At 37.0% G+C, this 20,473-nt stretch overlaps 1 long non-coding RNA gene across 1 annotated transcript; it reads left to right on the top strand.

Annotated features, from left to right (window-relative positions):
• The first annotated feature begins 9,431 nt into the window (after positions 1–9,431).
• On the top strand, positions 9,432–13,992 carry LOC140615616 (uncharacterized). The gene is made up of 3 exons (XR_012016111.1): positions 9,432–9,639; positions 9,750–9,989; positions 13,692–13,992. It is a non-coding gene; the product is annotated as an uncharacterized lncRNA (long non-coding RNA).
• Positions 13,993–20,473: the final 6,481 nt, after the last annotated feature.

Here is a 20,473-nt window from a genome sequence, read left to right as displayed (position 1 = left end):
AAAAATCCCTTATGTCGGGACAGATTTATTCTAGGCTCTAAAATATGGGTTATCATTTACCCATTCAAGTGTGTAATTGCATGTTTTATGCCTACTGTCTACATTATTAGGATCTGCATAGAAAAGTAATTTATATGGAAAGATAAACAAAGCAAAGCATAATACCTGACCTCCAACAATTCTCAGAATAGAAAACATCAAGAATGAGCAGAATATGCTACGTTACAGAGCTTCATACAGATGCTGGACCAATAATGCACCAATGCCATTATCAGTGTTTCTAGTCAGGCCCATAATTGCATTTACATGGATTTAGGATTTTTCCTTTAGTCTCTAAAGTTTGTTATAATGGACTTTTTTTCCTATAGGTGCTCTCAGAGTTACTCATGACTTATCTCTGTGATTCATACTTTAATTATACCTGCCAGTCAGGCTTTCTCTTATGCCACATGAACCAAGCAAAGAAATGGTTTTGCTTTGAGGTGAATTTACTGTCAGTTTTGAACTGTTGTTATTATGTATTATTTTCCCCACCATTATAATCAAACCAGAGTCTTTCTAAGAGAATAGGCTCTCTAAATAAAAGAGCATCTAAACCTGCAAGCTTTTCTTCATAGAAAATTGTATAAGGTTGAAATGTACCCTCTCCAAAAATTTCCACTTCATAATACGCAGGCCTGTCAGCGGCATGGTGAGTTTCATAAGTGCTGTTGGCTGACACACTCTTTGGCATGGTTACCGGCACAGAGGTGTGTCTCCGTTTGTCTTCTAATTCTGAAATAAATGGGATGTGTGGGGCTTTGTCTTAAAGAACAAAATAGTGAGTTGGGGATAGTAAGCTAATATATTTGTAAACCTGCCTAAAACTTTTTTATTGACCTCAATCCTGTCTCTCACTTAAGCCCAGTGTTTAATATGTATTCAATAAGTGTTATTGTTGGGTTATTATTACAGTAGTCCCCTCTTATTTGTACTTTAACTTTCCATGCTTTCAGTTACTCGTGGTCGACAGCAGTACAGAAGCAGATGATCCTTCTTCTGACATATCATAACCTAATGCTATGTCATGATGCCTACATCATTCACCTCCCCTCATTTCATCAGGTAGGCATTTTATCATTTCACATCATGACAAGAAGAAGAAGGGTGAATATAGCACAATATGAAATTGGGGGACAGGATGCCTGGGTGGCTTAGTCTGTTAAGTTTCTGCCTTTGGCTCAGTTCATGACCCCTGGGTTCTGGGATGGAGCCTCAAGTCAGGCTCCCTGCTCTGAGGAGTCTGCTTATCCCTCTGCCTGCCATTCCTCCTGCTTGTGCTCTCTTTCTCTCTCACTCTCTCAAATAAATAAATTAAAAAAAAAAAAAATGGGAGAGAGACAGAGACCAGTTCACAGAACTTTTATTATAGTATAACAGTTTTTCTGTTTTATCATTGTTTTTGTTAATCTCTTACTGTATTTAACTTATAAATTAACATTTATCATAGGTATGTAGGTATAGGAAAAAAAAAACGCAGTGTGTATAGGGCTTGGTACTGTCACAGTTTTAGGAATTCACTGGGGGTCATAGAACGTATCCCCAGGGATAAGAGGGGAAATGCAATATTTTTTTTATTTGTTTTATAGACATAGGCCTTTCTGAGACTCAGATATTTTGAAGCCAAGTTCAGGCCTGGTAAAATGTTACTAAATTGAAGGTGAATGTACCTGAAAAGACTAACCTTCCTCTTTGGCCTTTCCTACAGTGAGAAGGTAGGGACACTGTCACTGCCTCCATTTCTACCTATGTGTTATCTTTTCCCAAAGCATCTTCTATGAAATTGGGTTTATACAATTCTAGTTGAATTTCACACCATATCTAGAAAAATAATATTGAATCCAAATGAACAAAACACATAGTTCAAATTTGTTTTAGGGTATATCTGTTGTGTAAAAAATATATATATAATATAAAATTTACCACTTTAACCACTTTTAAGCGTACAATTCAATGGCATTTAAGTGCATTCACAATGTTGTACTATCATCACCACCACCACCATCCATCTCCAGAACTTTTTCATGTTCCCCCACTAAAGCTGTACACCTGTTAAAGAACAATTTACCACCACCACCACCCAAGCCTAGGTAGCCACCATTCTACTTTCTGTCTCTACAAATTTGACTACTCCAGGTACCTCATGTAAGTGGAATCATGAAATATTTGTCTTTTGTGCCTGGAATATTTCATTTAGCTGTTCCAGTTGTTAATAAAAGAAACAAAGAAGACTGAAGAATCAGATTTGTTTTCAATACTATTTTACACTAGATAAATTTTTGAGTCAAGAGTTTCTTAGATAATCTGCTGGCAGAAGAAAGTTCAGATTGAGCCCATCCATAGCACCCTAGCAGATATTGTTTATTGTAATGATTAGAAGGTTTTTTTTTTAAGATTTTATTTATTTATTTATTCATGAGAGATACACACAGAGAGAGAAGGCAGAGACACAGACAGAGGGAGAAACAGGTTCCATGCAGGGAGCCCGATGTGGGACTCGATCCTGGGACTCCAGGATCACGTCTTAAGCCAAAGGCTGATGCTTAACCACTGAGCCACCCAGGTGTTCCTAATTAGAAGTTTTATTTTTGTCTTTGGCCCCACAATGCTCCCAACATTACTGTTTCTTGTCAGATTTGTTGGTGTATGACCTTGCATTATCTGATGGGCAAGTGTACATATTGTTAATGACAGAAGCCTATGTGACCTGCAAACATTGTCATTTTGCAACTAAAAAATGGTTTCATAAATTGCAGAATTCCTCTCAAATATAATGCTCCTGTCGTCCTTTCCACTTTTGTCATGAAACAGACAAGTGTTAAATGTAAACTGGATTGAAAAGAAACATTTAGTCCCAGGGAAAGAAATGGGAGTCTTTCTTTGGAAGAGCACAGGACATAGACCACTTTGTGTAAGCGTATTGATTCCAAGCACTTATTATTCAATAAATGGACTAATGAGAAATGGTTGGAAGACTAAAAGGTAAATGGCTGAAAGATGAGAAGAGGAGATTTGGACCATGTAGGTAGACATGAGAATAAGGAAGAGATAGGCAATAAGCAGACTAAATAAAGAAAGGAAACACATATTATGATTGCATGGATGAGGCAGCAAACTAGTATAATTAATAGGATTTGAGCTTATATAATACAGAAGCATTATCTTTTTAGAATAAATGTGGATAAGCTTAGTTTTCCATGCTGAGTTTGAGGTAAACTTTATGTGACCAAGGGTGCTGTCTGGAGGAAAGAAGTATAGCACTAACACCCAGGAGTGTAGAGTTTAACTTAATAAAGGGATCATGGAAGCAGCAAGTCAATTCACCAACTAAGGGAGCAGGAACAATTGCAGAGAGTAGAATTTGTTCCTTGTGACTGTATGATTTTTAAGTTCCCTACTGATTGATTATTAAAGAGCACAATGGGGCAGCCCTGGTGGCTTAGTGGTTTAGCACCTGCCTTTAGCCCAGGGGCTGATCCTGGAGACCAGGGATCAAGTCCCACATCAGGCTCATGGAGCCTGCTTCTCCCTCTGCCTCTCTCTCTGTATCTCTCATTAGTAAATACATAAAAATGATTTAAAAAAAAAAGAACACAATGGAGGAAAAGAACAGAATTCTACACATGAAACCCTAATCGACAAATTATATTCATGGGGTAGAAAAGAAGGATAGAAAGGTAAGGAGGAAGAAAGTAATGTAATTTTGGAAAGTTTGATTTTGGTTTTCGTTTTGTTGTGGGATATTTTGGGGGGTCTTTGTTTATTTGGTCTTTTCTTTTCTTTACTTTTTTTTTTTTTTTTTTTTTTTTGGCATAGGTTTCTGTTTCCATATAGTATTGCCCTCTTGTGGCAAACCATGATGTTTGCTAACTGACAAAACTATAGAGCAGATGGCAAAAGATACGGAGACTAAAATGTAATGAGCACCTTCTGTGCAGGGCACGGTGATAGAGCTTGCCTCATCAATATTGTTGCTCTTTTCAAAGAACCAGCTCTTGGTTTCTGTGATATGATATTGGTTATTTTTAGTTTATATTTTATTTATTTCTGCTCTAATCTTTATTATTCCCTTCCTTCTGCTGGCTTTTGATTTTGTTTGTTGTTATTTTTCTAGCTTCTTTAGGTGTGAGGTTAGGTTGAGATTTTTCTTTTTTCTTGAGGTAGGCCTCTATTGCTATAATCTTCCCTCTTAGAACACCTTTTGCTGCATCCCAAAGGTTTTGGACCATTGTGTTTTCATTTTTGTTTGTTTCCATGTACTTTTTGATTTCCTGGTTGACCCATTCATTGGTTAGTAACATGTTATTTAACCTCCATGTATTTGTGCTCTTTCCAGATGTTTTCTTGTGGTTGATTTCTAGTTTCATAGTTCTGTGGTCAGAGAAGATGCCTGGTATGAGTTCCATCTTTTTTTAACTTGTCGAGGACTGTTTTGTGGCCTAATATGTGATCTATTCTGGATAATGTCTATGTGCACTTGAAAAGAATGTGTATTCTGCTGTTTTAGGATGGAATGCTCTCTCTCTCTCTCTCTTTTTAAAGGTTTTATTTATTTATTCATGGGAGGCACACGGAGAGAGGCAGAGACATAGGCAGAGGGAGAAGCAGGCTCCCCACAGGGAGCCCAATGCGGGACTCAATCCTGGATCCCGGGATCACTCCTTGAGCCAAAGGCAGGCGCTTAACCGCTGAGCTACCCAGGTGTCCCAAGGATGGAATGTTCTGAATATATCTGTTAGATCCATCTGGTCCAGTGTGTCCTTCAAAGACTCTGTTTCCTTTTGATTTTCTGTGTGGAAATCTATCCATCATGATAAGTTAAAGTTCCCTACTTATTACTGGGACACCTGTGTGGCTCAATCAATTAAGCATCTGATTCTTGATTTTGGCTCAGATCATGATGCCAGGGTCATGAGATGGGGCCCTGCTTCAGGCTCTGTGTTCAGCAGGGAGTCTGCTGGAGATTCTCTCTCTCCCTCTACCTCTGCCCTTCCCCATTGTGTGTGTGTATTCTCTCTATATATAAAATAAATAAACACATCTTTAAAAAAGAGTTCCCTACTATTCTTGTATAATTATCAATTAGTTCCTTTATGTTTGTTATTAACTGTTTTATCTGTTTGAGTGCTTCCATGTTGGGTGCATAAATGTTTACAGTTGTACATATTCTTATTGGATTGTTCTCTTTATTATTATATACCATCCTGCTTTGTTCCTTTTTATAGAATTTGTTTTAAAGTCTATTCTGTGTAATACAAGTATGGCTACTCCAGCTTCCTTTTGATACCCATTTGCATTATAAATATTTCTCCATCCCTTTACTTTCAAACTATAGATATCTTTAGATCTGAAATGAATCTTTTATAGGCAGCACATAGATGAGTCTTATTTTTTACCCACTCTGTTACACTGACTTTTGATTGGAGCATTTAGTCCATTAACATTCAAAGTAATTATTTATAGATCTGTATTGCCATTTTGTTACTTGTTTCGTGGTCGTTTTTGTAATTCTACTCTGATCCTTTCTTCTCTTTTTTTTCTTTCATGGTTTGCTGATTTTCTTTAGAGAAATACTTGGATTTCTTCTTTAATTTTGATTATATATTACTGTATGTCTGTTTGTTTTTTGTGGTTACCATTTGGTTTATATATAACATCTGCATATGACAGTCTATATTATGCTGATGGTCCCTTAATTTTTAATTTGTTCTTTACTCCTCTCCCCTCCACATTTCAGATATTTATTATCATATTTTTACACACCTTTATTTTGTGCTTTTCTTGACTGATTTTCACAGATATACTTAACTTTTTCTTTTTCTTGCCTCATCTAAGCTTCTCCACACCCCTGTGAAGAGTTAAGTACCATTAGCCCCATTTTCAATAAGTGGGAAAATTATGACTCAAAGTGGTTAATTTGTCTAAGTTTACATAGCTAGAAGATACTGGTATTGGAACTTTAATCCAGGTCTATCTAACTAAATTATTTGTTTTTTAAAAAAAGAAAAGTATTGAACAAATATTTATAGGTATCCATTATATACTTGTGCTGCTATATATGCTGAGAACACAAGTGTAAGCAAAGACTTACCTCATTTCTTTTCTAATTAAATTTTCAGTCTCATGAGTTATAGTAGAGACATTACTCAAATGGTAACAAAAAGGCCATTTCTTAGCGAGGCGATTTAGGGAGATTTACCTTTCAGGCATTCTGGCTTCCCAGGATATAAATCAAGGATGATAGTGATAATGATAGTGGATTTGCTTTCTTAATTTCTCTTTCTGCTGATTCATTATTGGTATATAGAAACGCAATGGAGTTCTATACATTGATTTTATTTTCTGTGACCTTGCTGAATTCATTTATTAGTTCTAGTAGCTTTTTGGTGGAGTCTTTGGGGTTTTCTCTATACAATATCATGTCATGAAAACAGTGTGGAGTTTCCTCAAGAAGTTAAAAATAGAGCTACCCTACGACCCAACAATTACGCTGCTGGGGATTTACCCCAAAGATACAGATGCAGCGAAACGCCAGTACACCTGCACCCCAATGTTCACTGCAGCAATGTCCACAATAGCCAAACTGTGGAAGGAGCCTCAGTGTCCATCGACAAATGAATGGATAAAGAAGATGTGGTCTATGTATACAATGGAATATTCCTCAGCCATCACTAAGGACGAATAACCCACCATTTGCTTCAGCATGGATGGAACCGGAGGGTATTATGCTGAGTGAAGTAAGTCAATCCGAGAAGGACAATCATCAGATGGTTTCACTCATGTGGGAAATATAAGAAATAGTGAAAGGAATTATAAGGGAAAGGAGGGGAACTGAGTGGGAAAAATTAGAGAAGGAGACAAACCATGAGAGACTCCTGACTCTGGGAAATGAACAAAGGGTTGTGGAAGGGGAGGCGGGCAGGGGGTTGGGGTTGAGGGGGGCACTTGATGGGATGAGCACAACATACTATATGTTGGCAAATCAAATTTAAATTTAAAAAGAAATTAAAAACAACAACAAAAGCACCTAATATGTCATCATGATTAGTGAAAGTTTTACTTCTTCCTTACTGATTTGGGTGCCTTTTATTTCTTTTTGTTGTCTGGGCTAGAATTTCCATTACTATGTTGAATAAAAGTGATGAGAGTAGACATCCTTGCTTGTTCCTACCCATACAGGGAAAGCTCTTAGCTTTTCCCCATTGAGCATGATATTTACAGTGGGGTTTTCATATATAGCCCTTATTATGTTGAGGTATGTTTCCTCTAAATTTACCTTGTTGAGGGCTTTCATCATACGTGGATGTTGTACTTTGTCAAATGCATTTTCTATGCTTATTGAAATGATCACATGGTTTTTTATGCTTTCTCTAATTGATGTGACATATCACTTTGATTAGTGAATATTGAACCACCATTGAATTTTTTCTTTTTTTCTTTTTAAGATTTTTTTTTTAAGATGTGAGCCTATTTCTTTTTTTTTTAATTTTTATTTTTATTTATGATAGTCACAGAGAGAGAGAGGCAGAGACATAGGCAGAGGGAGAGGGAGAAGCAGGCTCCATGCACCGGGAGCCCGATGTGGGACTCGATCCCGGGTCTCCAGGATCGCACCCTGGGCCAAAGGCAGGCGCTAAACCGCTGCGCCACCCAGGGTTCCCTCTTTTTAAGATTTTATTTATTTTTCATTTTCAGCACTTTGACTATATCATACCATTCTCTTTTGGTCTCCAAATTTTCTGCTGAAAATTCCACCAATAGCCTTATGTGATTTCCTTTGCATGTAAATGTCTTCTTTTCTCTTTCAACCTTTAAAATTCTTTCTTTATCACTATTTTTTGCCATTTCAATTACTATGTGTCTTAGTGTGGACCTCCTTGGGTTGAATTTTGGGGGGGATCTCTGTGCCTCTTGAATGTTTCCCTCCCTAGATTCAGGAAGTTTTCAGCTATTACTTCTTCAAATTCATTTTCTGCCTCTCTTTCCCTCTCTTCTCATTCTGAGATCCTTATAATGTGAATGTTATCATGCTAGACAGAATCAATGAGTTCTCTAAGTCTATTCTCATTATGCAGTATTTGCTTATCTCTTACCTGTTCAGCTTGATTGCTTTCCATTACCAAATCTTCCAGGTCACTTATAGATTCCTCTGCTTCCTGTAGCTTACTGCTTAACCCATCTTTTATCTTTTAATTTCATTATTGAGTTCTTCCTCTTTGTTACTGTTGTTTTTTATCTCTTTGTCAAGTGCCCTAGTCATGTCCTCCATCCTTTCCTGAAGTCCAGTGAGTATCTTTATGATCATTACTTTAAATTACCTATTGGGCATATTACTTATTTCTGTTTTGCTTAGCTCTTCTGCTGTGATTTTGTCCTGTTCTTTCATCTGGGATAGGTTTCTCTGTCTCCTCATTTTGTCTACCTATCTGTGTCTGTTTCTGTGTGTTAGGAAAGCCAGCTATGTCTTCTGCTCTTGAAGAAGTGGCTGCATGAAGAAGAGGTCCTGTAGTGCCCTGCAGTACAGAGTCCCCTGATCACCAGAACCTGGTACTTTAGGAGAATGTCTTATGTGTGTTGTTTGTGTCCTGCTGTTGTGTCTGAGTAACTTTTCCTTTAAGTCCAAACATCTGCACTGACTCTCTACCTCTTGTTGGCTGTGCTTGCTCTCTGTGGTGTTAGTGAGACCCTGGCAGGCATTCTCTAAGAGGGTATAACTGCAGGAGGGCTGTGGGCAGGGTGGTGGTATTGGCAAAATTTGCACTGAGCCACTACTCCTACGCCAGATCCCCCAGAGCATGATGGTGTCAAGGCCATGGTTTGCATCTGCAGTGACAGCAGCTGGGGCATGTGAGGCATCTGTGTGTGGAGACTGGGCAAGATGTGCCCATGGTGTTAGCAAAATTACACTGAGCCACTAGTCCTAGGCCAGACCTCCAGAAAAGTGATGGTGATCCAGGACATGGCACCACACAATGGGGGGGACCACGGTCAAGTGGCATCTTTGCGTGGAGCAGCTGGGTGCAGCATGCAGCAGTGGCTGGGGGGTGGGTGATGTCAGTGTGTGGCAGCTGGGTGGGGCACATACTTCATTAACAAAATCTGTACTAGGCCAAGGCCAGCAAGTTTGGAGCAGGCAAGTCCTCAGGAGAACTCGTGGACAGGTGCACAGCTAGCAGGTTAGGTAGCGAGTGTCTGTAGGCACCAGCTCCTGAAGGCGGCTCTGTGTTTGGGCTGAGGGGTGGGGAAGGAAGATGGGAACTGCCAGTTCCTTTGCTCCAGGAGAAGTCCCCCAACATGCTCCTAAATCAGTATAAATAGGTCTCCCTCTGGTTTGCCCCAGGTGTTATGCAAACTGTTGCTTCTGTGTTGCTGATTCTCAGGCAGACATCTCTTTAAGGGCAAGAACCCAGTTCCTCTGGCTTTCAAGGCCAGACGTCATGGGGATTCCTTCTCCTCCTGTAGGCTCTGTGATGCTTTCCTCCTGGGGGCAGCTACCTACCACTGTTTCTGCCTAACCCTCTCTGAAGTGGCTCCTCTACATGAGGCTGTGGAGTCTGTTTTGCCAGTCCACAGACCACTCTCCAGGTTACTTATTTGGATGTGAGTAATACCTGTTGTAAACGTGGGGTGGGGTGAGCTTAATGTCCTCCTACTCCACCATCTTCCCAGACTTTCTGACTTACTCCCTTTTCATTCATAATTTCATTTAGGTGCCTTTCTACTCCATACCTGAAATACGGCTATGCTTCTTATGACTTAAGGTGAAGATGAGGAATCTCTTCCAGGGACAAGAATCAGTAGTGGTGTTTTTGACACTTGACTCATGTATGCTTGGAGACTTGCAGCTATGTTTGGAGAGGAAATTTTGTACCTCCTTACTTCTCACTGAAGCCATTGTAAGGGTGGCTTCTGCCAGATTCCATAGCAACCACTGGGCACACAGGAAGGAGGTAAGCTTTTACTTAGCAACTACTAAGTCTACTACTCTTCACTCTCACTTCTACTCTTCACTTTATGAAGATGAGGGCAGAAAACCCACAACAAATAAACCAACCCTCCAGGGTAAAAAGAATTGTCTCACACTCTAAAATCTCATACAATGAATGTCTTTGTTAAAACACTTAAACAAATTTATAACATATTTTTATATATAACTCTTTTTCCCTCTGATATTAGACTTTAAGACCATTCTTATCTTATTCTTCTCTGTATTTCTTGTACGTTTTATACTATCAACCCACAGAAGATACCTAATAAATATTTTGAATATATGAATGCCTTATAAGCCTCTAAAAATTGTTTCTTGGCTTCTCTGGGAGAGGAGACTAAACAGATTGGTAGGAGAGCAGAGAAAGGATTCTTTCATTTGGCATGGAGGTTTTTCTACATGTGACTGAATATGAAAGGTAGAGTAGAGCTTTATATCTGTGCTTCTAGGCCTTGACCAAATCTGTGTTAGAACTGCTGCCATTCAGCATGCTGTAACAGGCCTTGGCAAAGGCAATGAAAAATGTAATGAGGAAAATAAGCAGCCCAGAAGGAGCTTAAGGAAACTAACTCAAATAAATGACTCCATAACGAGCAAGAAAAAGTAATAACTCAATCAGAGTGAAGCACGCTAATGAATGTGATAAGGAGAATAATTGAAAAAGAACAGACCCACAGTCTCTATAGTTTGAGCATTTTAGATGGAAAAAAAGACCAAATCTGAAAGAGAATCTGCAACAGTCACAGTGGCAGCTTTCTTTATGAGAAATAAAATAAAATGCATATTATCCCCTAAAATGTACATTAAGTTACATTCTGTCAGTGTAATTCTGATAATGGAATTAGAAATTTTTACAAAATTGTGTACAATAATGGCATTTATTTTTTTTCAGAAAGTGTAGTTTTATTTTTATATTTATTAGTGAATTCTTTTTTTCTCCAGCTGCCAATTTATTAAGGTTTTATTGTGAGACAGAGGTAAATTACTGAGATTAAACTTTAGTTTACCAGATAAATAAAAGTAGTGTAAGTAGTCTTGATTCCACTCAGTACTATAGCACACTTACCCTTCTAATCCTTTCCTCTGTGATCTTTCAAAGAATGCTTCAAAGATTTGTGAAGCTGTCTGAGCTCTGTTATGTCATGGTGTCAAGTAGAACAACATTTACCAGGTAATGAAAATCTTGTTGGCATGGAAGATGAATATTTGATGAGTTATTGTAAGTCCTCCAAACTTCTTTTTCCTCAAAATTTATATTAGAAAGATTTTCAAGCACACAGAAAAGTAAAAAAAAAAAAAAAAAATACAATCAATACTTGCATACTCTTCACCTGAATTCAACAAATGTCAATATATTGCCGTATTTGCTGATATCTCATATATATATATATGTAAAAGTTAAGGTAATTTGAAACACTTAAAGTAAAAATTAGACATTTTGGTAAAATTTAAGGTAAAAATAGACATTTTGACATATCATCCCTTCATATTTGAACATGTCACCAAAGAAAAAGAAAGTTCTCCAAAATAACTAAAACTTGAAGAAAATTAATATCATCAAATGTTCCAAAAATATTCCCTACATCTTAAAAAAAAAAAAAAAAAAAAAAGGCAAAATGGAATCTAACCAAAGCTCCAAACTCAGTTTTAATCAATGTCCTATGTAAGTGCAAAATACAATTTTGGAGAGCAAAAAAACTCATTAATTGTAACTCCACTAATTCAGATTATAAATAATTGAGCCTAGATTAGTATGTTTAGAAGTGTAGATTTAGTTTAGATTAGAAGTTTTCCTTGGCACTGTCTTGAAGTATGTTTGCTAATAGAATTAGTGGAAGAAGATTGTCCAGAGTAGAACCATTCCAAAGTCCCTCAGCACACAAATTTGTTCTTGATGGCTTCTAGGTGAGGACTGCCCTAGGGGAGAGTAAATGCTCTGACATACAGTGTGTGTTCAGTAAATATTTTTTGGCTAAATTAATGAGTGAAATATTAGGAACCTAAGGACAAACAGCATTAGCATCACTTGGGAACTGAATACAAATGCCAATTGTTGGGTTACATCTTCTACTTGTGAAATACAAAATTCCAGGCTTTTGCCCAGCATCTGTGTTTTAACAAGGTACTGCTGATGATCCAATGACCATCCTGAGGCTGGCTATTGTTTGAGAACGGCTGATCTATAACAATTTCTGGTGGGTGTCATGATTGAAGAGGGTCTTAGAAAAGAGAATGGAGGATATAGTGTTATAATCAGGCAAGGGGAGAAAAGGTAAGTGGAATGATAAGTAGATAGCAATGCCATACTTAACTATATACGAGTGCAGGAGAGGCAGCCTGTAACCAGGACCTCTATTGGGAGGCGACAATAAAGAAGACGCCCTTCAATTATATTGTAATTATTTGTGTCAAATGATGTTCTCACTCTCAGTGTTGATGTGTGTTTTTTGGCACACTTGAGGACAGTTTTTAATCAACAGAAAAGATTATCAGAATCTTTTATTTAAAATTTTAAATACTAACATTTTAGTTTAAAAACTTTAGTTTTTTTTTTTTAAACTCATTTTGTCATAAGCCTCTGGATTCAACTCACAAATGGTATTGGTCCATATATAAAATATAGCAAATGTTAGCAATTGTTCTTAAAGGAACCTTGAATAATGTTTGGTTTCATTTACAAATTTAACATCCTTCCCATTGGCACCAATTTAATGGTCCAGTGTTTAAACATTTAATATTTACTTTTTTCTTTTTTTAGCTCTTCAATCTTCTACTTAGGCAAAATCTTTCTAAATAATAAATAATCTTATCAATTTAGTAAGAAACTTATAACATATAGCCTATTGTAAAGCTAGTTTCATAAATTTTTTAAAATTTCAATTTAACTCTTTGAGTCAAATAATTAAAGTTTCTAAATTTGAGTTATTTTTTTTAAAAGTCAAACTATTAAAAACATAATAAATATAAACTATCAAATAAATTACTTTTTACTTGGAAAAAATTTTAACTAGGAAATTTAATGCTATAGTTTTGATTTTTAAAAATTTTTCTGGATGTGCCAAAATCTTTTTTTTTTTTTTTTTTTTAAGTAGGCTCAATGCCCAAAGTGGAGCCCGACTCATGATTGTGAGTTCTAATCCTGAGCTAAAATCAAGAGTTGGATGCTCAACTGACTGAGCCACCCAGATGCACCTGGATGTGCCAAATTCTAAATCCTCCTGGGGTTAAAATATAGATTTACCACTTGAGGAACACTATTACCATCTCAGTTGTCTGAGGTTATTTACACTTATTAGGTTAGCCATGATGGTGACGATTGCTTGTTTGTAACCAGAATGGGACATACTGAATAATCTTTTTCAGTCACTCAGTTATCATTCCATTGCTCAAGTAGGTAGTCATAAGCCATGAACCCAAATTCAAATGATACATACTATATCAGTGTATTTCCAAACTTTTGACTCGACTCATATAGAAGGAAATGAATGCATTTCACACGATGCAGATACATACACATACACAAATGCTGGTTCCTACCCATAAAATAGATTTCATGGTAACTTAATAAGCAGTTTCCATTTGTGAAAGGTTTCATAACACTTCGTCTTTCTGTCCATTCAAAGAAGCCTTCTAGTGTGATTGTGTAATGGAATTTGCATTTTAGGACTCTCTATGGACTGAGTTGTGTCATCTCAGAATTCAGATGTGGAAGCCCTAACCATCCCACCCATGACTGTATTAAATAAAAAGCTTTTAAGGAAGTGATGAAGGTTAAATAAAGTCATAGGCATGGACCCTCAATCCTACGGAACTGGTGTCCTTATAAAAAAGGAAGAGACACCAGGATCTTTCTCTCACCATCATATGAAGATACAGCAAAGTGCTGTCTGTAAACTAGGAAGAGAGCTCTCACCAGAAACTCAAGTCTGTTGAAACTTTGAGTTTGGACTTTTTAGCTTCCAGTACTGTGAGAAAATAAATTTCTCTTGTTTAAGCCACTGAATCTATAGTATTTTATTATGGCAGTCCGACCTACTGAGATAGATTCTGTTAAAGATATGTAAATGGAAAAATTAACTTAATAGGATCTTGTATTTTCTTATTTTTGGGGGGGTCTACAACTCTTAGGAACACTGTTTTTAAAAATGAATTTGATTGAATTTAGCTATCTTATGTAAGCTAGTTTGATTTGCAATCATAATTCCGGAAACTATTTTACTAGCATCCATCTGTATCTAATTTCTTGTTATGTCTGCATTGTCTATTTTATGTTATGTCTGCACTGAGAGGTGTCAGTTTTGGAAATTGTGCTTAGTGTGAGCACTCATTCTGGAAGAGTAATCAGCTCATCCCAAAAAAATCAGTTTAGATGGGGTTGGCAGAAGTCAGGTGAAATCTTGGGAAATGGAATGAGCAACAGTGATACCGTGTATCCAGCTTCCTCAATACAAGGCAGTTCTCTAATTGCAGAGAAGGGTTGGAGACAAGGTGAACTGTTTTGGGTCAGGAGTAGAGTCATTTGATGTATCACTTAAGGTGGCCTACATTGTTCCCTAAAGACAGGGGCACCCTCCAGCCCATTGTGTCAGGAATCAGAAAGCTATTGATGAACTTTTGACCACTAATGCATCTGTCATGCCATCCAATTGGGTTCCATTTTTTCTGGAGGAGAAGCCAGGAAGGCAGAGAGGTGGGACTGGGATTATATAGGAATGATAGAAGTAAATGGGTTTCTTTTTTTGACCCAATCTATTCCTTTGGGAAGGAAATTTAAGTAGGACAAGAAAGGAAGAAACTTTGTTATAACAATGACTCCCTGATGTTATGTTTTAATGTCAGTATCAGCATGAAACAGGCAAGTTGAGATCTTGCCCTATTGGTGCTTCACTCAGAAGACAGAAGGACTCAGGGCTTGAATGACCTTGCTTCCCTTTCATGCAGGGAATGGAGACAGATGAAGAGGAAAAAAAATGGGGCTCAACATATTGAAAGCACTTTTGACAAGGAGAGGGGGAACAGAGGAGAGGGATTTCCAGGCTATGCCTTTACCTTAGGTGTAGTCAAGAGACTGATGAAAAGTAAAAAGACATTTTGCATCATTCTTAGAATCCATTACATTGCTAATGATCTGGTGGGGGGATTTTTCTTTCTGATCATAGTTTCTTTCTGCTCTTCCAGATAGTAAGTAGTGGCTTACTTACATACAAAGGAGATTACTATTTATGAGCCTTCTCTAAAGCAGGACACATTGTTATCCAGCATTAACATATTTTCCTGTCAAGTAAAAAAAAAAAAAAGGGAGACAGGACTCTTAACTATGACAGTATGAAAAGTATCATATAATGTTGGCCAAGAGTATAAAACAGAAGTAAGTATTTCATAAACTCCAAGAGTACATTTAAATGTGTAGATTAGAGGTGCCGGGGTGGCCCAGTTGGTTAAGTGTCTGACTTTGGTTCTGGTCATAATCTCAGGGTCCTGGGACCAAGCCTAGCATTGAGCCCCATGTAGGACTCTGGCCTCAGCAAGCTGTCTGCTTGTCCCTCTTTCTCTCTGCCCCTCCCCTGTTCATGATGGCATTCTCTCTCTCTCTCAAATAACTAAATAAAACCTTTTAAAGAAAAAGATCAATAAATAAATGTGTTGATTATTTGGGAAGGTAAGGCAATAATTTAAAATTTAGGCTTTTCTCCACAAATTATTCCTTGATGATTCTTCTCACACTTCTTTTCTTTTTTTTTAAGATTTTATTCATTTATTCATTAGAGACACACACACACATACACACACACACACACAGAGAGAGAGAGAGACAGAGAGAGAGAGAGGCAGAGGGAGAAGCAGGGTTCATGCAGGGAGCCCGATATGGGACTTGATCCCGGGACTCCAGGATTACGCCGGGAGCCAAAGGCAGACGCTCAACTGCTGAGCCACCCAGGCGCCCCTCACACTTGCTTTCACTACTCCCAGATCTACATTGCATTTCCTGCTTTAGTTGGCTGAGTAAGAAACTTGACATGCAATCAATCAGTCATGAAGCCACCTCCTTGATAACTCTTATGTTTACTCCCTCCTGTCTAACTCCAGCTTCAGCACTAGGTTGGCCTCATTGTCTGAGCAATTTAAATAAGCCCTTAGCTCATCTCCATGGCTCCAGTCAGCCTTTCTCCAATTCATGACTGCTGCCAGAGCAATCTTTTTAAAAAAGCAAATCTCATCACTCTTTCCGGGGCTTAAAATCCTACAGTAGCTCCCCAATAATTAATGGATAGAGTCCAAACTTCTTAGTTTACCAAACTGGTCTCTTATCTCTCTAAACTTATTGATTGCCCCTGAAATTATGCTCCAGTCAAACTGACTTACTTTAAATTCTCTTATTGAGCTAGTGAAAGGGCTCATCAGGAGTTCAAGAAGTCTCTTGAGAAGGTTTCTATTTTTTGTTTTAATTTAGTGATCATCTTTAAAAATAATATAAACATATCTGAATAATCTAAATCAGTGTTTTTCAAACTTTAGTATGTTTAGGAATCACCTGGAGATCTTGTAAAGATCTGTTTGGTAAGTGCTGTGGGTTAGGGTTAAGGTTAAGGTTATGGTTAGGGTTAGTAAATACTGTGTGGCTCAAGGCACTTCTATCTAACAAGCTTATTGATGAGATAGCAATGGTCCTGCTCTGTGGACCTCATTTCGTGTAATAAGGGTCTAAAAGATCACTTTCCAATTGAGTAGTACCACAAAATTTTCTCATTGTCTTTGACAATGACATAAATGAAAAAAGAAGCAGACTTAATATTTTTTATTTTATATATCTATGTATTAATTTGAAGTATATTTTTATTGAAGTATAATTGTCTTTTATTGAAGTATATTTGATATATAATATCTTCTTGGTTTCAAATAGTGATTTCATATTATCTGTCTTTTTTATTGACATATATTTGATTTACAATATTCTATTGCTTTCAGGTGTGCACCACAGTGATTCAATGTTTTTATACATTAAAAAATGATCATCAGAGTAAGTCTAGTTATCATGTCACCACACAAAGTTATTACAATTTTATTGATTATGCTATACATTCCATTCCATGATTTTTCATGCTCTACATTGCATTTTCATGACTTAGTTATTTTATGACTGGAAGTTTGTACCTTTTAATCCTCCTCACCTATATTGCCTGCCTTTCAACCCTCTATCCCCTCTGGTAACCAACAATTTGTTTCCCATATCTATGAGACTGTTTCTGTTTTGTATGTTATTTGTTTTGGTTTTTTTTTTAGATTCCTCTTATAAGGAAAATCATATAGCATTTATCTTTCTCTGACTTATTTCACTTTGAATAATGACCTCATTGTCCATCCATGTTGTCTCAAATGGTGAGATTTCTTTCTTTTTTTAAATGGCTGAGTATATACCACATCTTCTTTATCCATTCATCTATTGATAGACACTTAGGTTGCTCCCATATCTTGGCTATTGTAAACAATGTTGCAATGAACATAGTGGTGCATATATCTTTTCAAATTGGTATCTTTGTTTTCTTTAGATAAATAGCCAGAAATGGAATTGCTGGATCATATGGTATTTCTATTTGTAATTCCTGGAAGAACTTCCATACTGTTTACCATACTGGCTGCACCAATTTACATTTCCACCAACAGTGCACAAAGGTTTCTCGATATCCTTGCCAACACTTGTTATTTTTTGTCTTTTTGATAACAGCCAATCTGACCAGTGTCAAGTGATATCTCATTATGGTTTAGATTTGCATTTCCCTGGTAATGAGTAATGTTGAGCATCTTTTCATGTGCCTGTTGGCCATCTGTATGTCTTATTTAGACAAATGTCTATTCAAGTCCTTTATCCATTTTTTAATTGGGTTGGGGCTTTTTTGGTACTAAGTTGGAGAAGTTCTTTATATATTTTGTATATTAACTCCTTATCAAATGTATGATTTGTAAATATCTTCTCCCATTCAAGGAGAAGGTTGCCTTTTTGTTTTATTGATGGTTTTCTTTGTTATGCAAAAGTTTTTAAGTTGGTGTACGCCCATTATTTTAGACTCAATATTTTAAATGATACATTCATTACAAATGAAAATCAAATAATGTCACAGCTTGCTGAATGAATAAAGATCTGGCAATGATTCTAGTAAAAGAAGAAGATGAAAAAATTAAATCATCATTTAGCCTAAGGTAGTATAGGCATGTCAATCTCAGGAGATTCATCGCAATAGAGACAATATTGTTTCAGCAAGAAATATCACTCATACCATTAAATTCATATTGTTATTTGGAATAATATTAGTTTTGTGTTTTTCTTTATAATTAGTTTATCCACGTGTTTGGTTTTATAATTATAGAATAGCTATACACATTATGGTTTATACTTAGTGTTATATTTCTACATAGTTAAGAAAATAATTTGATTTGAGCATACCAAAAAAAATTATTATTTTATAAGAGGTCTAAATACTTATAAGTTTGAGAAACCCTGGACTAAGCCAAGTCCTGCCTTTTTGCTTTTGCTTCTATTGTCATTTCTGCCTGGAGTACCTTTCCCTAATCCCTTGCCAACTTTGCCACTTTGCCATGTCCACTTAGCAAATAATTACTTTTCCCTATGGCTCCTTTTCAGAGACCCATAGTCAACTTAATACTACAATTGTGCTTTATCCTAATTTCTTTCATAAGATCTATATAACACTTTGTTGCACATTTGACTTTGTGTATTTGCTAACTTTGTACGCTGTATCTTCTATCCCAGTGACAAAGGCCTTTCTCTTCTTTGTCTTCTTTGTATTTGTTCAGTGCTTAGCATAACATACTTGCTCATACATGCTCTGAATGCATGAATAAATGTAAAATATGGCTTGCTTCTTCCTAGACAGAAAGAGTACCTTGATATACCATGTGTTCACATTTGTGGGTGGAAAAAAATTAATGCTATAAAATAATTCTTCTACATGTAATTTAACTTCAATATGGTCATTCAAAAGCTTTACTTGTCTTCTAGAGAATCTGCTGAAAAGTCTGTATTTTTACTAATTACTAATTTTCCAAAGGTCTGCTTGTTGAAGTTAAAGCTTAGACAGTTTTCAAACAATGTGAAAAGAACATTGAGATTACATTTTGGTTGATGCATCATCAGAACTAAAAATAGGATGGAAAGATTGAAAAATCTCAAACCTCTAGCCAAAGTGTGGTTAAACATGGGTGAGCTGGAATTGTGGTTTCCAGCTTTCAATTATTCAGGATAAATTCTGTAGCTTATGGAGTCTCCTGGCCCTGACTTACCCCTGGTTTGGTTTTGCCATCCAATTTTGGTTAGCACCTTCACTGGAGCTAAAAGAGGGAGTGAAGTTCAGTTTGTCTCTAAGAAAATGACAAAGTCTGAAATACATTTGGTTTATTTGATAACAAGACTGATTTGCTGCCCAATATATAGAAAGAGATTCACGTCCTAATAAAATTTTCTTTGAAGTGACCAGGATATTGGACACTGTGGGGTTGGTATTAAGGTTCAGGTTGGGATGAGGAAATGGAGACCTAAAATGTGTTACATCCAGTTCTGTCCCTGATACACAATCATGACTGAAGCGCTATGCAAATACTGTTTGAGAGAAAGTCTTGGATGGGGCAGAGTTGGATGGGCACAGTACAGAACTAGATTTTTATTTTATGTGCATGGCTGATACCATTTTATTATCAGAATAAAATTCTTTTGACCCTAGAAGCCATATAAACTTGTACAGCTCAATAGTTTTGGAGGAAATTGATTCATTTATGACTTCAACTGAACATTAATGTACTTAAAATAGAATAAACAAGCCAAGAAGGTGATTTTTCTTTTAATTCTTTCAGTTATCTATTTTACTGTCTAGCAGTATCAAACTATACTCCAACTTATCTGATTCTTTCTTTTTTAGAGTAGGTTCCATGCCCAACCTGTGGGCTTGAACTCACAACCTTGTGGTCAAGAGTCACATACTTTGCTGACTGAGGCAGCCAGGTGCCCCTCATCTTGATTTTCTTTATCTCTTCCTGAAATGCTCATCCCCATGTGTGATAGTTAATTTTATGTTAACTTGGTGTGCCAAGGGACACCAAGATAGTGGGTAAAATGTTGTTTCTGGGTGCATCTGTGAGGGTATTTCTGGAAGAGATTAGCATTTGAATTAGTGAACTGAGGGAGCAGATGGCCATGGAGGGCCTGAGCAGAACAAAATTTTGGAGGAAGGGTGAACTTGCTGTCTCTGGGCACTCATCTCATTGCCCTCAGACTTTGACATTCCAGGTTCTTGGGCCTTCAAACTCAGTTAATACTTACACAATTGCCCCCTTCCACCACCTTCCCCTCTTTTCCTCCTTTCCCTTCTTCTCAGGCCTTGGGACTTAGACTGAATTATATCGCCAACTCCCCTGGTTTTCCAGCTTGCAGATGGT

This window comes from Canis lupus, chromosome 23 (assembly GCF_048164855.1).
Source record: "Canis lupus baileyi chromosome 23, mCanLup2.hap1, whole genome shotgun sequence".
Taxonomy (NCBI): Eukaryota; Metazoa; Chordata; class Mammalia; order Carnivora; family Canidae; genus Canis; species Canis lupus.
The sequence above is the reverse complement of the archived record's forward strand: the minus strand, read 5'-3'. Positions and strand labels throughout refer to the sequence as shown.